Below are 17435 nucleotides of genomic sequence, written 5' to 3'. Positions count from 1 at the left end.
GTAGAATAATTTCTTCTCAGCACACTTATGACCTTTAGTGTATTTGCTATCACAACTGTAACAAAGCCCTTTTTCTCTTTTTTCTTCCAATTTTTGTGGTGTCAACCTTATAGGTTGTAGAAGACTAGGGGCAACAACACTTCCGTCTTTATAGTTGTGAGTGGTATGCTTCTTGGTTGCCATAATTTTGCTTTCCATTTTTCTTGCTAACCTGAATGCCTTCTCTAATGAATCAGGTTCCCAAAGGCGAACATCATGTTGGATATTATCCTTTAAAGACCCTATGAACACATCAATCCTATGCTCCTCAGGAATATCTTTTACCCTTATGTTCAATTTTTGGAACTCCTCAATGTGCTCCATTATTAAACCCTTTTGTTTGAGACTTATCAATTGGCTAAAAAAAGTGTTGTTTTTGTATCCTCATAATGTGCTATCAATTCTTTCGTAAAAATTGCCCAAGTGATAAATTGTTTAAGAGAGCAAAGCCATTGATACCATACAAATTGATTTGGTTCCAAATATAAATTTGCCATACGTACCTTTTGTGTGTTTTGCACATTATTGAGATTGAAAAATTGCTCCATCCGTAATATCCATGTTGCGGGATCCTTGCCATCAAACTTCCTCATATCGATTTTTGGAATATGGTGGGTCTTCGATCCAACATTAGAGTCTATGGAATCATGATTAACATTTATTTTGTTCTCATCATGAGTTTCCTTTAGTACCCTTTCACCATTAGTGACCATTTCTTGTAGCAAATTATTCATATTTATCTTCAATTTTTCCATCTTATCATCCATGCCATCAATTTTAGCGTCCATGCCATTCATCTTAGCTTCCATGCCATCCATCTTAGCTTCTACGCCTTTCTTTAAACAATCCATCTTAGCTTCTACACCTTTCTTTAAACCATCCATCTTAGATTCTGTTGCTTTTTGTGCAAGTGACACTTGTTGCACTTGTTCTTGTAATTTTGATATATCATATAGCATTTCTTCTTCTTCTTCATGAGTCATGCTAAAGCTTTCAGGTTCCTTACTAGGTGTTCACATTTTCTTTCCTTGGGGCATTATTTACCGATAATAATGCTCTACTAGCCCTTTGAATTCCTTCAAAATAAATTTTCAAACCAATCTTAAGAAAAAATTTAAAAGAATCTACACACCTTTTTTTCACTTGGTAGGAGTTCGATATTGCCTCTGATGTATCTCTATAATTTTAGATCATCCAGTTCCAAAATTTCAACTTGTAGTAGCCCTCTGTGTCCTCTTTCCAATGCCACCAGTCTGATCCAAATTGGATTCTCCAAGGAAGAGTTATGTGAAATCTCCCACAGTGACCTGATTATAGACTAGTTGAGTAGAGCGAACTTGTACGACGTGCCACGAGTCACTTTTTCAACCTTTGGCTCTAAAAATATATACAAGAAACTACAGTTCGTCCTCTTTCTGAACCTTCTTACGAAATTTCAATCCAATGCTCAGAGAAAAAGTTATGATGATTTTCCCTAGGTCACCTGTTTGGAATGTAATTCAGGAGTCTGCAAAAAGACCAACTTCCTCAGATCGTATCTCCACAAATATAGCGTAAAAAGCTTTGAAATTTGGATACGAGATTCAGCACGATGTCTTCTGAAATGGGTTTTGTTTTTAGCTTCTGAAACATCGCAGAAAACAAGTTATAGCGAAAATGCCACAATGACCTGTTTGGAGCAGCGAAACCCTAGAATCCAAAGCTCTGATACCAAATGTTATGAAACCAGCTCACAAAAAGATAAAAAGGAGAGATCCACGCCTTAGAATTCAGCCTCTTCAAGGGGAAAACCTCCTTTACATTACATAAATGAGCAATTCTTAGATGATTCAAATGACAAAACCTCCCTTCTATATATGGGAGCCTAAGGAGTCACAATATAAGCCAGCCGACCTAACAATAATAATATAAAGCCACAAAAATAACAATAGAGGGATTCTATGGGGCACAGTAATAACAATATGGGGGCAATAGGGGCACAACAATATTAATAAGGGGTACAACTACAATAGTAGTGGGGTAATCACTAGTATTATAGGGACCCAACAGTTTTATTGTTAATTTAGGAATGATTGGTGGAACAACTTTTGACGAAGTTTTTGTTGAACTGTTGGGTTGATCTATAGCCTTGTTGTTCGACGATTGTGGATTTCCATAATCCTTATTCCTTGTAGATATCAAAGCATCATTTTGCTATTTTTAGATGGATAGCATAAGCACTTGGGATGGGGAAGCACAATCACTAGCAACCACGTTAGTTTCTGGATTTGGAAACGGATCAGTCAATACCACTGAGGTATTTGAAGTCTTTTTGAAAAGCTTCTTAACTTCAGTTTGATGTGGACAATCTTTTGTGTAATGGTCCTCATCACATATGAAACATGGCTGATTAGGTTTCTTGTTTCTAGTAGGGTTTCCAGAAGGTTTCTCAGGAGTCGAATCCTCCTGTTTCTTCTTTTTGTTTGTCCCTTTCTTCTTGCCTCCTGGTTGCTTAGGATTTTTACCTTTGTCAGTTGACACAACATTGACCTCCGAGGTGGGAGGTTCTTCATCCGCTTTTTGACTAGAAATTGTACGGGCCTTCTTAGATGTAGCCTTTGTGGTTTTCGTGCTTGTCATACCTATCACGCCATTGCCGGCATGAGAGTATTTGTTTGATTTAGGAGGGGGAGGAACCGAAAATTCCAGTCTAGGAGTGTTAGGAATTTTTTCGTAGAGTGTGCCAGACTGAGTATAGATCAAGTCTAAATATTGCACACAAGCAATGAATTGCTCTTCAGTGACAACTCATCCCTTAGCCACATCCTCTATAATAGAGGGTAAAAATGACTTTATAAACCATTCAGCTAAAAGCTGATCAAGAACGTACATCTTCACCATTCTTCGACAACGCTACCACTCATGAATATGATCAGATATGTGAGTGGCTATCATCTTCTTAAAGTTGGTAAGGAGTTTTGTTCCTATTTCGTACCTTATGGGTAATTGAAAATGGGTTGAAAAGGTAATGGCAAGGGTGTTGAAGTTATCAAACAAAGCTCTAGGCAATTCTATATACCATTTAGCTGCCGGACTAGTTAGCGTTTGCTGAAAAAGGTGAAGCCTAATCGAATCATCATTCAGGGTGTTGGATGAACACCATAAATGGAATGTCATTACATGATTCGATGGATCTTCACCCGGATTTCCATTGAATTTAGGAATATCAGAGGGAAGTTTATGAGGAATCGTAGGCCACCAAGGGGTGTAAGCAATTGGATTGTTCGTCAAATGGTTTAGATCTGGTAATTCTAGAGTTACTACAAAGGGAAACTGTTGATTCAAGTTAGGCGAAGCATACCCAGGATAAGATGGGATCGCTTGAGCGGTAGGTTTTTGCATACCAACATAATGTATTTGATGCTAGTAACTTTGATAAGGTTGATGGGCATAACCATTATAGTATGGTTGTTGATAACCGCTTTGGAAATGCAGTTGCCCATTACTTACAAAGACTTGTTGCTCAGGTCCTTGGTATGATTGCTAGAATTGCGGTTGTTGATATTGAACCAGCCATGGTTGTTAGACCATTTGCTGTTGTCCAATACTAGATGATTGACCAAGATGTGGAGTGATAGTACCTGTTTGAGCCTGAGTCGCTCTAGATAAGGAGGCACTAAACTGAGGTTGTGATTGAATCGCTGATACGAGAGGTTGTTGTATTGCAACCTGAGAGACTTGAGGTTGACATACAACAGGTAGTGCTTGTACTTACGATACAGTCATAATAGCAGGTGTAGTGGGAATATTCGACACAGGATGGACTGGTTGCATTGAATATACAACCCTTGGTTGTTGAGGTAGTATTGGTACCCAACCGCTGGATGTAATTCTAGTTTGACATGAACTTTGTTGTAAACTCTCATATGGTTCTTCTCTAGGAGGGAACAATGAAAAGGCATACTACCCCCCATATGGTGGCAATCTAGTACTTGAAGGGTAGATTGGCCTTTAAAGACACATTGGATCAACTTGTTGAGTTTCAACATAAGAAATACCAGATGAGATTTAGGATGAAGAAATAGGAATAGACCATGTCGTCGAAATAGTCCCCGATTGGACTCTGGCTTGTTGTTGATAACTAGCTGGGACAGATGGTATGTTAGCAATCATTGTAGGAACGGCAGCAGGAAGCTTCGCCGTAGATGTGTCAGTTGACATTGTCCTAGATGTTGATAGTTGTTCAGACATATTTAGTCTATCCAAAATATTTCCTAGCGATTCAACATGAACTTGCGATGAGAAAGAACTAACTTTTGTAGTAGAAGGATGTAAGTGGATCCCAGTTCCAAAATGCACTAGAGTACTAGGTGGAAGATCCTCTACTATCTCTTCTATAGCAATCAATCTAGGTGGAAGAGGTAGACCATCAGGCCTGTAAAATATTTCTAGAGCCGAAGAAAGTGTAGCTTCTGCAGTAATAGATACTGGAGAGGTGACACCTTCTGAATTCTAGAATTCAACTTCTAGATGTTCAGGCAAGTGAACTTCAGTTTCTGGATCAGTCCTAGGTGGATCTGTTTCAAGAATAGAGGTGTCTACCATTATACTAGGATCAATTCTAATGTCCTCTTGTAACTGCAGAAATTCTTCTGTAAAGGCAAATGTACCAGAGATAATTGGAGTAACTGTAGTCTCTGACGATGTTGAAACACAAGTTTCAAATAAATCATGTGAATTCGACTCAGTTAAATGAGAACACTTTGCCCAGGATGGTTTTGTTTCCAAGGTCAAAGATGGTTGACTCGCTAGTCTCCACGAATGAGGGGGTTTTGATTGACATTCTTCCACGATTGCGGATTACTTGATCAACTCAAAAATTAAAGGAGAAACATGTTATTCTGATTTAAATGAATTTTAAGACACTTTGACACAACTTGCTTTTTCAATTTTTAAGAGTCGAGAGAAAGCTAAAGGTGACTCTAGTCACCTTCGATTTTTAATGAGCCTGAAGTGACAAGTGCTCAGATGGACCTTTTCTTTTAAGGAGTCGAAAAGGAATGAAAGTGATTGCTCTAGAAGTCTAAACAAAGGTTTTACCAAATCGATCATAAAACTACAAAATACACCTTGGTGATAAATGATAGAGAAATTACCAAGGACTTATGTACGACAGTCAATCTTCCCGAATGTTGTGTTTAGTGCATTACGATCGATAGGGCGACAGACACAGCTTCCTAAGGATAAATGATATCAGCCTATTGTGGTCTCCCAATATATACTCGACGGTACGGGGAGAACAAGTCTGTACTAGCACTTGTCGTATCAAAGAGGAGGAATCACCCAACCTTCAGTGAAAACAATAGTTACCAGGTTTTATGACGCCGAAACACATCTCTAGCCTAGACTTCTAGATGTGTTGCGTTAGGTTCCAAAGCATATTTATGTTCATTGAGGTTTATTTTAGAGTTGATCTTGCTTAGAAGTTTGTCTTTCAAGGTTCATCACATGATGTAGATGTGAAATTCCTAAATATGCAATCTAAAATGATAAACAGTCATTTATGTTTTTTAGCAATGAAAATCCTAGCTACAAAGGAAAGAAGATAATGATTTTCTTCCAGCAGAGATCATAGAGCACACACTAAATGCACTTTTCCTAAATCAAATTTCACAAGCAGTCAAAATGTAGATGCACATGCATGTATTTGTTTTCCGCTTTCTTAATGTGTGAATGCCAAAAAGGAAGCTAAGTACAGATCTGAACTATTTTCTTTCAAAGTGACAGTACTAACAATTTTCTTTTCAAAATGAAAGGAAGACTAAGATGACACTTTTCTATTTTCGAATTGAAAACTGTTTTTGACACTTGAAATACTAATAATTTTCAAAATCAAGTACAATGATAAAAGTACAATCAACTATCTATAAGAGGAAGACTTTACGACACTCTTCTTTTGATTTAAAATGACAATTACGACACTTGGATCAAAAACGATAGTTCGATTAGGCTACTTTCGACAAAGGAAGACTGTAAATGATTGACAAATACACAAAAACATTTACAATTCCTAACTAATGGAGGCTAAAATAATGTGAAGGAAGATGGCTTCAGCAAGAAGGTACTGATCATGAACAACAAAAATACTGAATAAAGCTGAAAACAAGGAGGAAAAAACGAAATTTCAGAGAAAAAACAGTGTCACTCAATCATCGCACCTGTAGCATAGGGAAATAGGGATGCATCTCACCTGCAACACATGGGAGGTGCGATGCATCCAGATTGCACAGTTACAGATAGTGCGATGGGCCAGGGAGCAAAACTGAGCTTGGTTTTTGCTCAAAATTTCCAACTAAGTTCAGTGATTTAGGCTGAGTAATGATGGAAAATAAAAATAAAGCATAAGGGTAGGATCTAATGAGGTTATGAGCTACCACAAGGGCACTTAAGATGCTTTGTAATTTAGATGTTCAGTTCATAAACCAACCCAGATATTGGCTGAAGCAGCGTTTATCTACTTCGCAAAGGCATTTCGAAGGATAGCTGGCTAACTTCAGGCTCCATCTGTAGTTTATAAAGAAAACAATAAACAAACAAAACAAACTATTCTCTCCCTAGCGGAGTTGCCATTTTGTTTTAGGGAAAACTAGTGTTGATTCGAACTGCTAGTCCCACTAAGATGGGTGGCTATCTTAGAAACAAATAATGAAAGCTTTTCAAGAGTTCCTTTAAATGTGATAGATGGAATATAAGAAAAGAGGACCAACCTGGATCTTCCGCTTTGCTCCTAGCTTGATTTCTCTTTTCCTTGATAGAATTTGCCACTCCTGTCCTACTTGTCCCACTCCAAAGAGTATCTGTAGAGTCAAAGTAACAGCAAAATATCAAAGCATCTCTATCTAAACATCATAAACAATGCGGAATCAGAAACACATTGACCATACAATTGCATTCATAAACAAGATTCACAAATACAAGATCATATGGATGAAAACTCAAAGAACTTTATTAATAGTAATGTAAGAGAGGATTACAACCCAGCTGTCTGATCGAGCATCATCCTCCTAGTTGTAGAAGCCCTCTTCACCTCATGAAAAAGAAAATCACCCAACAATGCAATGTCTCTTTCAACAAACCAACAACACTTCCTTACAAAATACAAAATTCTAGTCTCTAGATCTCTCAGATGAGGGATCCATTTATAGATGTCTTGCAGGGTGTGAATCAGCTCTGGGTTTTCAATTAGTGTCATTCCACTGATAGTTCTTGGTTCTACTTGGAGATTTCATGATCTCTTACTCATCCCTGGGTGAATTCAAAGAGGTAAGTGTCACAGGAGAAGTTTCTGGAAGATTCCATGATCATCCACCTTGCAAACTGTCTCTGCCATTTATCTATTCTTGCTCATCGCACCCCACAGAAGGCCATTTGAGTATGCATCACACCTGGCCAGTTAGGCAGTTAGTATGCATCGCACCTTGTCCATGGAGCAGTTTGGATGGTCCAATTTTGGCCAGTTCTGAGTAGTTTTTCAGGTGGAACTTCTGGGAAATGATGTAAGCAGTTGACCATGATCCTTTAGGGTATGAAACAACACTTTTAGGGAATTAAGGAGCCCTTATTTTATGGATATATGAGTTTGGGGTTGTAGTGCCCAAATATGTATATAACACTTCCTCATGCAATAGTTTCTTCCCTTTATCTTGTACCTTCTTTGCTGAAGAAGAAGGCAAATCCCCTTTCACCCCGGGTGAAGATAGCATTTTCCTATGGTCCGATGAAGGAAATGAGACCCCTTCCACCCCAGGTGGAGATAGTACTCATTTGGCAGCTGTAAATAATCTCCTTATGCCCTTTTCATAAGTGACAAATACTGGCACACTTGTAGTTTGAGTCTCATGAACCTCTTGTTGATTTGAAGGCCCTCCTTCCTCTTGAAATACTGATGGGGTCACTTGAGGGCTTTTAACCTCATGTGAAATGAAAGCATCCCATGAAATATTCAACAAGCTCAGCTGATGCAAAACAACAATCTTGATCAATGAAAAGTGATAAATGTTGTTGAACTGTTGATGAAGAGGTTTCCTTTGCACCAATGTAGCCATTTTCTCAATATTTTTGCATATGAAATAGGGTAGGTTCATCATCCTCACTCTAGTGAAACGCATCAATCATCTAACATGATAAGTGTACAAGCGAGAAAATCTCCCTTCACAGGTGAAGTATTTGATAATGAGCTTCATGAGTGGAGCATAACTGTCATGTACGTATCTGAAAGGAAAGACATAGGGGAGGTTCATCATCCTCACTCTAGTGAAATGCATCAATAATCTAACATGATAAGTGTACAAGTGAGAAAATCTCACTTCGCAAGTGAATTATTTAATAATGAGCTTCATGAGTAGAGCATAAGTGTCTTATAGGTATCTGAAAGGAAAGACCCTACTAATTTGCTTTTGATAACTAGCCTTGATATAAGGCTCATAATGCTCTTTGCCCACAAGTTGTCCTTTGTTCCACTGTTCACCCACATTTGGAATACCTGTTGCTGCAGCTATAGTTTCAGGTGTCAAAGTGAAGGAAACACCTACTAAGTTCACCTGTCCATTGTGAAGATGAAGGACAAATAGTCTAGCAAGTTCATGGTGGTATTTCACCCTCTCCACCATCTCACAAAACTGGTAGCAAGACTGATGTTTAAAGCATGTTATTGCAAGAGGGCAAGCTAGTAACTCTGTGAGCATGGTGGGCTCCTCCCAGATGTGTTTTCCTCCGTTATGTGGTTTTCTTGGTTCATGAATCTCTTGGGAGGAATCACTCACAGTTTCCTCATCCCTTTCATAATATGAATCTATTTCCATATTTGCCACTATATGGTGTAAAATGATGAGTATGAAGAGATTTTATTTCAAGAGTAGGTGACTGTTGTTTTCTTCTTTGGGATTTGATGAGTGGGACTGATGAGTGGGATTTGATGTTGGCTGTAGGTTTATTAGGGAGTGATAGGGTTTTGGAAATGAAGATTAGGGTTTGGGAAATAGTGGGAATTAGGTGTAAGGCTTAGGGTTTGGGAAAAAGAGAGTAAGATGACTGTAAATGAGAGAGGGAAAGGGAAAAAAAATTAAGGAAATTTAGTGGAGAGGAATGGAATATGGGAAAATGATGCAAGGGATTACAAATAGAAGGAATGACAAAAACCCTATAATACCTTAGACAGTTTTGCAAGACAATTGTGCAGCAATTTAGTGTTTGATTTTTCACTTATCAAAACACCATCAAGGATGATAAAATGTCTTTCTATGGCAAATAGGAGGATTTACTTACTTGGAGGAATGATATTTGCAAACTTTGGAGCTTTAGAAGTTCTATTGAAAGAGTTTTGAAGTTGGTTGAAAGGTGCATCGCGCCAACGCCCAGGTGTACCACACCTGGCAAGTGCGTTGCGCATGTTCAAATTTCTTTCTAATTCCTGCGTCCAGTGCACCGCGCTAGGCAGGTGCATTGCGCCAATGCCCAGGTGCGCCGCGCCAAGAGAAATCTCAAAACTTGCTGCAATTTCCCTCTTTTCACCTCAAAACGCGATTTTCTCTTTGTTCTCTCTCACTTTTAGCACAAATGAAGTCTTCAACACAAATGATCCCTTTATATACTTTTGACTTTAATTTTTCATTTAGAAAACCCACTTTCTAAAGTTTTCCTTTTCACTTTATTCTTTAAAAACTCTATTTTGCAGTTTGGCTCTCTTTTTGTCATTTGATGGACTAATGCTTGGATTTTCTTGTCTCTTTTGTAGGAGATGGAGTTCAGGAGTTTGACAAGGTGACCCAGGGCTATAGATGATGCTTTACTACATATGAAAATGATAAAATTACATAAAATTTGTACAGGAAATGGAAAACCTTGTTTTCACCTCAAAACAAAGTTTTGAGGTAAAAACCCTTTATGGAGAAAATCAAGAATAAAATTTGTAACTTTACGAACTTATTGAACATCCTCATGTGACTGCTGGTCTGTTCTTGAGCTTTTGAAGATCATGGCGGTAAACCCTAGACCTAATGAGACTTGAAAACCCTAAAATGACTTCTGCAACTGAAATGAAATAAAAATGACCGCAAATGATCTGTACATGTGCAAATAGGCCAACAGATGAAAATCATGAGAGAAATTGACAAAGGACCACTACCATCAGATGATCCATGACCTAATGGAATGTAGCTTATCAGATGGGACACCTAAAATGCATGCAAAAAGAGAATTTTGATCACTGCTGGAGGGATGAAGATATCGACACTAACAGAACCAATTAAGGACTTCAATTGTCATTTTAATAAGTTATTTAATAAGATCCAAATGACATCCAAACCCAGTGATGAAGTTCAAAATGAATGGTACATTTCTTCTCTTCCCTCAAACACAACTATTTTTGTCGATAGGGCTCCCAAACCTACTTTGGCAGAAAACATGAAAGAAGCCATAGTTGTAGAAAAGATCATTTTAGCTTTAGATAAGAAGAATGCATTAGAAGAATGAAAATATAAAAAGGTAACTTTCAAGGAAAAATCCAAGAAAAAATCACCTAAAGATCCTTTTGATCTTGAAGGTCTACAAAAGGTCCTTAAAACTATGTCCAACGAAATGGTCAACATTAAAAAATAGCTAGCTGAGACTTCTTCAAGGAAAGATTACAAACCTTACAAAAGAAATCCTTCCTCTAATCCTAAACCTCCAAATACAATATAAAATGCTGAATCGGATGTTGAGGAAGAGGAAATCTCAATGATTGAAGAGCAATCCGATGACGAAGAAGTGGTTGAATTACAAGGAATGTGGAATTTTATTCTTCCTAGTGAAGAATCATAAGAAGCATTACCTATGGAAACTAGGAGTAGGAGCACTATTCATTTGCCAAAAACAAATCAAAAACAGAAACATCAAATCCAACTCCCAAAGATAAAGAAATGGGTAAGAAATCTTCCCCCAAATCCACTTAGACGACTCCTCCTCAATCAAACTCTTCACCTTCAGCTAAAACTCTACTAGTATCTGATGAAATGGAATACAACATCATTGAAGACATGAAAAATACTAGGGATAATATTACATTCCATGAGCTTAGCAAGTTAAAACATCAACAAAAGCTATTCCTCAAAGAGCTAAAAGTATTCCTAACTTCTCCTCTTCCCACTGCTGTAATCTCACAGGCTGCACAAGAAATGGTAAGGCCTCCTACTACTCTATCAGACAAAATCATCTCAACTGATATTACTCTAATAGGTGGAAGATCCAAATCCGATACACCTCCATTTATTTTGACTTTTGAAGTTTCTAATAAGAATTTTCATAATTGTTTGGTTGATTCTGGAGCTTCATCCAACATTCTACCAAAAACAGTTTGTCCAAAATTGAATGTAGAATTGTAAAATTCTATTGTTCGCATCATACAGTTAGATCAATCTCAAGTCGAATTTATAGGAGAAATCAATCAGGTCACTATTATACTCTCATCAAGCCCAAAAGTATGTCAAGTGAATGACATTCTTGTGGCCGATATCCTGGAATTCTACACCTTGATCCTTAGTAGAGACTGGTCAGAAAAGCTCCATGGCTATTTCGCAATCGACTGGTCCCATATGTGGCTTCCTTATAATGGTAAGCCGAACCAAATAAAGGTTGACCATGAGAAACATGAAAAGTATATCATTACAGAACTAGAGGGAGAAAATGAGCCCGTCCCATACATCAACAATATCATTGGAAATTACTCAATTGAATCATTTTTAGGAAACTCAATGTAAATACTTCACCCTTTTTGGAAAATTATTCTATATCGCAAGTTGAAAATTATTCTCAAACAGATTCTTCTGAGTGTATAAATTTTGTAGATAAACCCATAGTTGAGTCTTTACTTTGGAAATTATTTTTTGATGGATCTAAATCTAACGGTGGAGCTGAAGCAGGTTGCATATTGGTTAGCCCCAAAAGGGAAAAAACTATGTTAGCATGCAAACTTGAATTTGAATGCACAAATAACATTGCCAAATATGAAGCATTAGTTCAAGGGCTATACAAAGCCATTGACCTTGATATCAAATATCTTCAAGTGTTTGGAGATTCAGAAATTATAATTAAACTTGTGAGGAACACTATACATTGTCTCTCTGGACATTTGAAACATTATCAATCACTAGTCCAAGACCTCACCTCCCATTTTAGAGAATTTAAAATTTCCCCTATCCTAATACTTCAAAATGCAAGTGCTAATATTTTAGCTAACGTTGAATCAAGACAAGGAATATTGGCTCGACAAGGTTAATGAACAGTTGGAGAAGCTGAGAGGGAAAACTTGCTCCGGCCCTGAAGATGAACCCTAGAAGATATGCAGCCGTCGCCTCTCCTTCGGCCGTCGTCGGGCCCCTGCTCGGCTCTGCCGATGCTGGAGAAGCGTACCGGATTTCTTTCATGACTGAGCTACGGAGCGGACCTCCGGCCCTGAAGACGAACCCTAGAAGATATGCAGCCGTCGCCTCTCCTTCGGCCGCTGTCGGGCCCCTGCTTGGCCCTGCCGATGCTGGAGAAGCTTACCTCTATTAAGGACTGCAGGTCTATGTGATTATTGCTGTTCCGCATGTCTTCAGGCAGCTTTCGAGAGCTCCCCTCCCGCTGATTTATTCTGCTATGGACGTTGGGGCCGCCAGTTCTCAGCCCTCTGCCGCTGCATCTGGCTACAGCTGCCCCCATCAGACTGCAGAGGCATTGGCCAAGAACGAATTAGCAGAAAATGCTCTCAGTTTTCCCCAGAAGGCTCTTGGGAAGGAACTTTTCACCCTGGAAGGTCGCTCATTTCCATTAGCTTCTTCTCTGTCCCCCCAGTACAGTGAATACTCTGTATTTGACCTTCAGAAATCTTTAACCTTCTTGGATCAGCTTGGACGGAGCATCTGGAAGCCCTTTTGGGCGGATAGCAATGACAGATTCGACGACCCTAGGACTCTCTCTTCTTCTCCTCACAATCCCCTGCGGCAAACACAGGAAAAGAAGGCCCTTCAAAATTCCAGCCTCCTCTCGTCTCAGATCTGCAGAGGCAAGCAGAACTCTGGTCTCTCTGCCTCATTTCAGATCCTGATCAAGCTTATCTCAGGCAAAACTCTGCTACAATGGGTGAGAGCGTCGGATCAAGTGCAAGACCTCAAGCAGGCTCTGGAACTCAAGCTGGGGATTCCCTCTGCAGCACAGCGACTTCTCCACGAAGGTAAACAACTCGAGGATCTTTGCCCCCTGTCTTTTTACAACATTAAGAGAAATGCCTCCATTGCTTTAACCCTTCGTTTGAGAGGAGGAGCTGTAGGACAGCCATCCTCAGCTGAGGCATTCTCATACAAGGACGCTGTCCATGCTAAGTCATCTAAGAGAACAGCTCCACCTGTTCAGGCTCCCAAGCCTTTCCTAGTGGATAAACTGGAGGAAACCCCCTCCATTGAAATAAAACACCCAACGCTGGATGAGCAAACCCAACACTTTGCAGAACATGGCATTATTTGCAGGTTTAATGGGCTATGGCCACGCACAGCAGACCTCTTTCAATGGATTCACTCTAACTGGACCAACAACTGCAAGGTTCTGTTATGCTCTAAGGGCTTCTTCATTGTAGTGTTTACTTTCATTGAGGACTATAAAAAAGCCTTAACTGATGGCCCATGGTTCTGGGGTGCAGCTGGTTTATTCCTCACCCCTTGGTTCCCAGATTTCGATCCCTCTACAGCAGTCATCACCAAACTCCCCATCTGGGTCAGACTTCCAAACCTCCCGGCGCATCTATGGCACTTTGTTGTATTCCAAGGGATTGGCAACTCTCTAGGCCGCTTTTTAGACACAGACATCTCTAGAGGGGAAAAGGGCTTATACACCTTTGCCAGAATCTGTGCAGAAATAGACATGAGCAAAGGTCTCCTGGACCAGATCAATCTCAAAATCGAAGACTTCCATTGGACTCAAACTTTGGATTATGAAAACACAGCCTTTCGCTGCCGAAACTGCCATCATACAGGTCACCTTCAGAGCTCTTGTCCCTCGATGCCAGCCCAAAAGAAGAAAACCAATCCTAAGCAGAAATCCAAAAGCTGGAAGCCACACGATCCTCCCCCCATGGACGATTTTGACTTCAGCACGGATGAAGAGGAAGAGAATAAGGAAGGTTTGGCAGAAGCGTCGGCACAAGATCCGCCCTTGACTGGTCCTATGGATGCGTCCGTCCCATCAGTCTCACAGAAAAGGAATCATGAATCCTCCACCTCAAAGTCAGACAAGGAGACCTCTCCGTCAGCACATCTCAGTTTGCAAATCATGCCAGCGCACCAAAATCCTCTTGATTGGGTCAAAGTTGGTAAAAAGAAAGGGAAAAAATGCCGAATAGTTGATTCTACTCATGTTGGGTAGAGTCCTCTGTTATGTTCTTGCTCCTCTGTTCCTCTTGTTTCTTCTCGCTCATCCCTGCTCTCTTCTCTTTCTCTCTTAGGAGCCGACGTGGATAGCCTATCCTTTCCGGCTGCCTGTGTTCTTGCTTCTCTTGTTTGTAATCTCTTTTGTACCATACGTTCTCTTAATAGAATTAGTTTTTACTGAGAAAAAAAAATATTTTAGCTAACGTTGCATCAAAGCTCATTCCACGAGGAGATTATAGCCCCGATCACTTTTCTATTGAATTAATTTTTAGGCCTTCTATTCCTGACAATATCACCAATTGGTGCATTTTTAATAATGATATAGATATCATAAGTTTTCTAATATATAAAGGCTCTTATGATGACCAGATAATAAATGAAGATCAGCATGACACCTAGCATAAGCAAGAAACCACTACAAATTCCATGCCTAAATTTGTGGTTACGCTGGAAGATTTATATGATCTTAAGGACAGATTCAAGAAACCTACTAACTCAAAATTTCAGAGTTCAACTTTGAGGTTTGAATTAGTTAATCTTGGAACTGACCTTAAACCTAAAAATATTAATCTGGGACTTGGTCTTACACCTGATGAAAGACTAGCCTTTATTCATTTGTTAAAGAAATACAAAAATGTTTTTGCATGGAACTATGAAGATCTTAAGACATATGATACTTCCATCATTCAACATACCATTCCATGATATCCGATGAAAAGGTTGTACAACAGATTTTTAGAAAGATTCATCCAGATTTAAAAAATTAGATCAAATCTGAATTGAATAAACTTCTCAAAGCCAAAATAATGTTTCCTGTGAGGCATTCAAGGTGGGTTTCTAACCTTGTTCCAGTCACGAAAAATAATGGTGATATTCGAATATGTATAGACTTTTACAATCTCAACAAAGCTTCTCAAAATGACAACTTTCCTTTACCTCCTATGGAACAGATACTGCAATCCGTTGCAGGCTCAGAATGGATGTCCTTTCTAGATGGATTTTCAAGTTATCATTAGATTCTCGTACATTCATATGATCAGCTAAAAACCACATTTCGAACCAAATACGGAACCTATGCCTACCAAAAAATGCCATTTGGGTTAATCAATGTTGGTGCAACATTTCAGAGAGCCATGGATATAGCTTTCAAAGCTTTGGTGAATAAATCAGTGGTAATTTATTTAGATGACATAATTGTGTATTCAAAAAAGCGCAGTAATCATTTAAAGGATTTAGAACAAATCTTTAAGCGTTGTCAAAGATATGAAATTTCTCTCAATCCCAAGAAATATTTCTTTACTTTGAATGAAGGAAAACTCCTTGGATTTATCATATTTAAAGAAGGATTCACATTGATCCTGATAGATAAGAGAAATTTCTAAAATATCTTTGCTTCATAATAAAAAATCCATGCAATATTTCCTAGGTCATATAAATTTTGTCAAAATATGTGTTCTTGACTTTTCACGAATTGTTTTACCTCTCCAATCTATGATTAAGAAAAAATATGTTTCTTAATGGGGACACACTGAGCATGAAGATTTTAATCTAATTAAACAAGAAATCATAAATTCTCCCTCTTTAGCAACTTTGAATTTTTCTAATCATTTCATTTTATACACCTTTGCTTCTGAGACATCATATGTAGCTATATTGACACATGTCAATGATGATAAAATCGAAGCACCAATTTCTTTTTTTAGCTCCAATTTGCAAGGGGATGAATTAAATTATTCAGATGTTGAAAAAGAAGCTTTTGTTGTTTTCAAATCAATAAAACATTTCAGACCCTTTCTTCTCAAAACTCACACTAAGGTAGCAGTCCCATTCTCTGTAGTGAGTAATTTACTAATGCAAGGAGAAGTAGGTGTGATCAAAAATGGATCCTAAAAACCCTCTAAGTCTTCAAAAATAAAAAACTATCACAAAAGGATGAACCTTTAAAAATGGTTAAAAAACACTATTGGGAGAGAAAAACATGAAGAAACAATGAAAAACAGAGCCTATCAGAGGTCAAAAGAATGATGCACAGGAGTCGTCGGATCTAGCCGATCAATGGTCCAGATCTGATCAGCATATCGCAATCGGCAGTGGCAGGAGGAGTTAATCGGGTGTGACCTTATGGAAATCGCGATGGCAATCAAGTGTGATTAGATGAGGACCATCGATCAAGCGTGCAGATCTGACGGTCCAAATCTATCTGCGCTATATCGCATCACTCATATACAAAGGGACTTACCCACAGTTTGAAGGTTCAATAATATCTGATTGCGATATCACAATATCACATCGCAACCATATAAGGGTTGATGCCGAGAGGCCAGTGACCATGTGATAGCGATGCACCGATAGCCTATGTTGGCATTATGATACAAGTGTTGTCCTTGATGGCAACTCACTCAGAGGTTGATACAGGTGATGGCAACTTAATCAGAGGACAGATCTTAGTACAGCAGGTCAAGTAAGAGATATACGCAGGTTCATTGTGACAAATCAGCGTATACACGCGGGTTGGACGTGCCGAAGACGCGTATGAGTATACACACACTTTCACGCAAGGAAAAGCGTGTACATGTGGGAAAACTTATGTCTTGGTCCATGGTAGTTAGTCCTCGGTATTTGAACCTATGGTTTTGGACCATGGTGTCTCGTCAGAAGTATTGATCCCAAGTATTGGGCCCATGGTATTGATTTATTATGGTTTTGGACTGTGGTATTGAAAGAAGCCTAACCTATATAAGGAGAAGATCATTAGGCAAAGGGGGAGCAAGGAATGGATGTCTAACGAAGTGGGAAGATCTAGTATTGCTGATTATCTGTTCATGATGCTTGGCTAAGGTTGGATATGACAGCGAAGGTATAAGTAATTATCTATAGATCTGTACGCGGGTTGTGTCTGGTGAAAGCGCGTATACACGCGGTTTTGATATAGTCAACTAGCGTATGCATTATGAGATTTGGAGTTTCAGTTGCTGTTGA

This window comes from Pinus tabuliformis, chromosome 8 (assembly GCF_031772625.1).
Source record: "Pinus tabuliformis cultivar Carrire ecotype Pingquan chromosome 8, CPIR1, whole genome shotgun sequence".
NCBI classification, from domain to species: domain Eukaryota; kingdom Viridiplantae; phylum Streptophyta; class Pinopsida; order Pinales; family Pinaceae; genus Pinus; species Pinus tabuliformis.
This window is presented reverse-complemented; position numbering follows the sequence as displayed.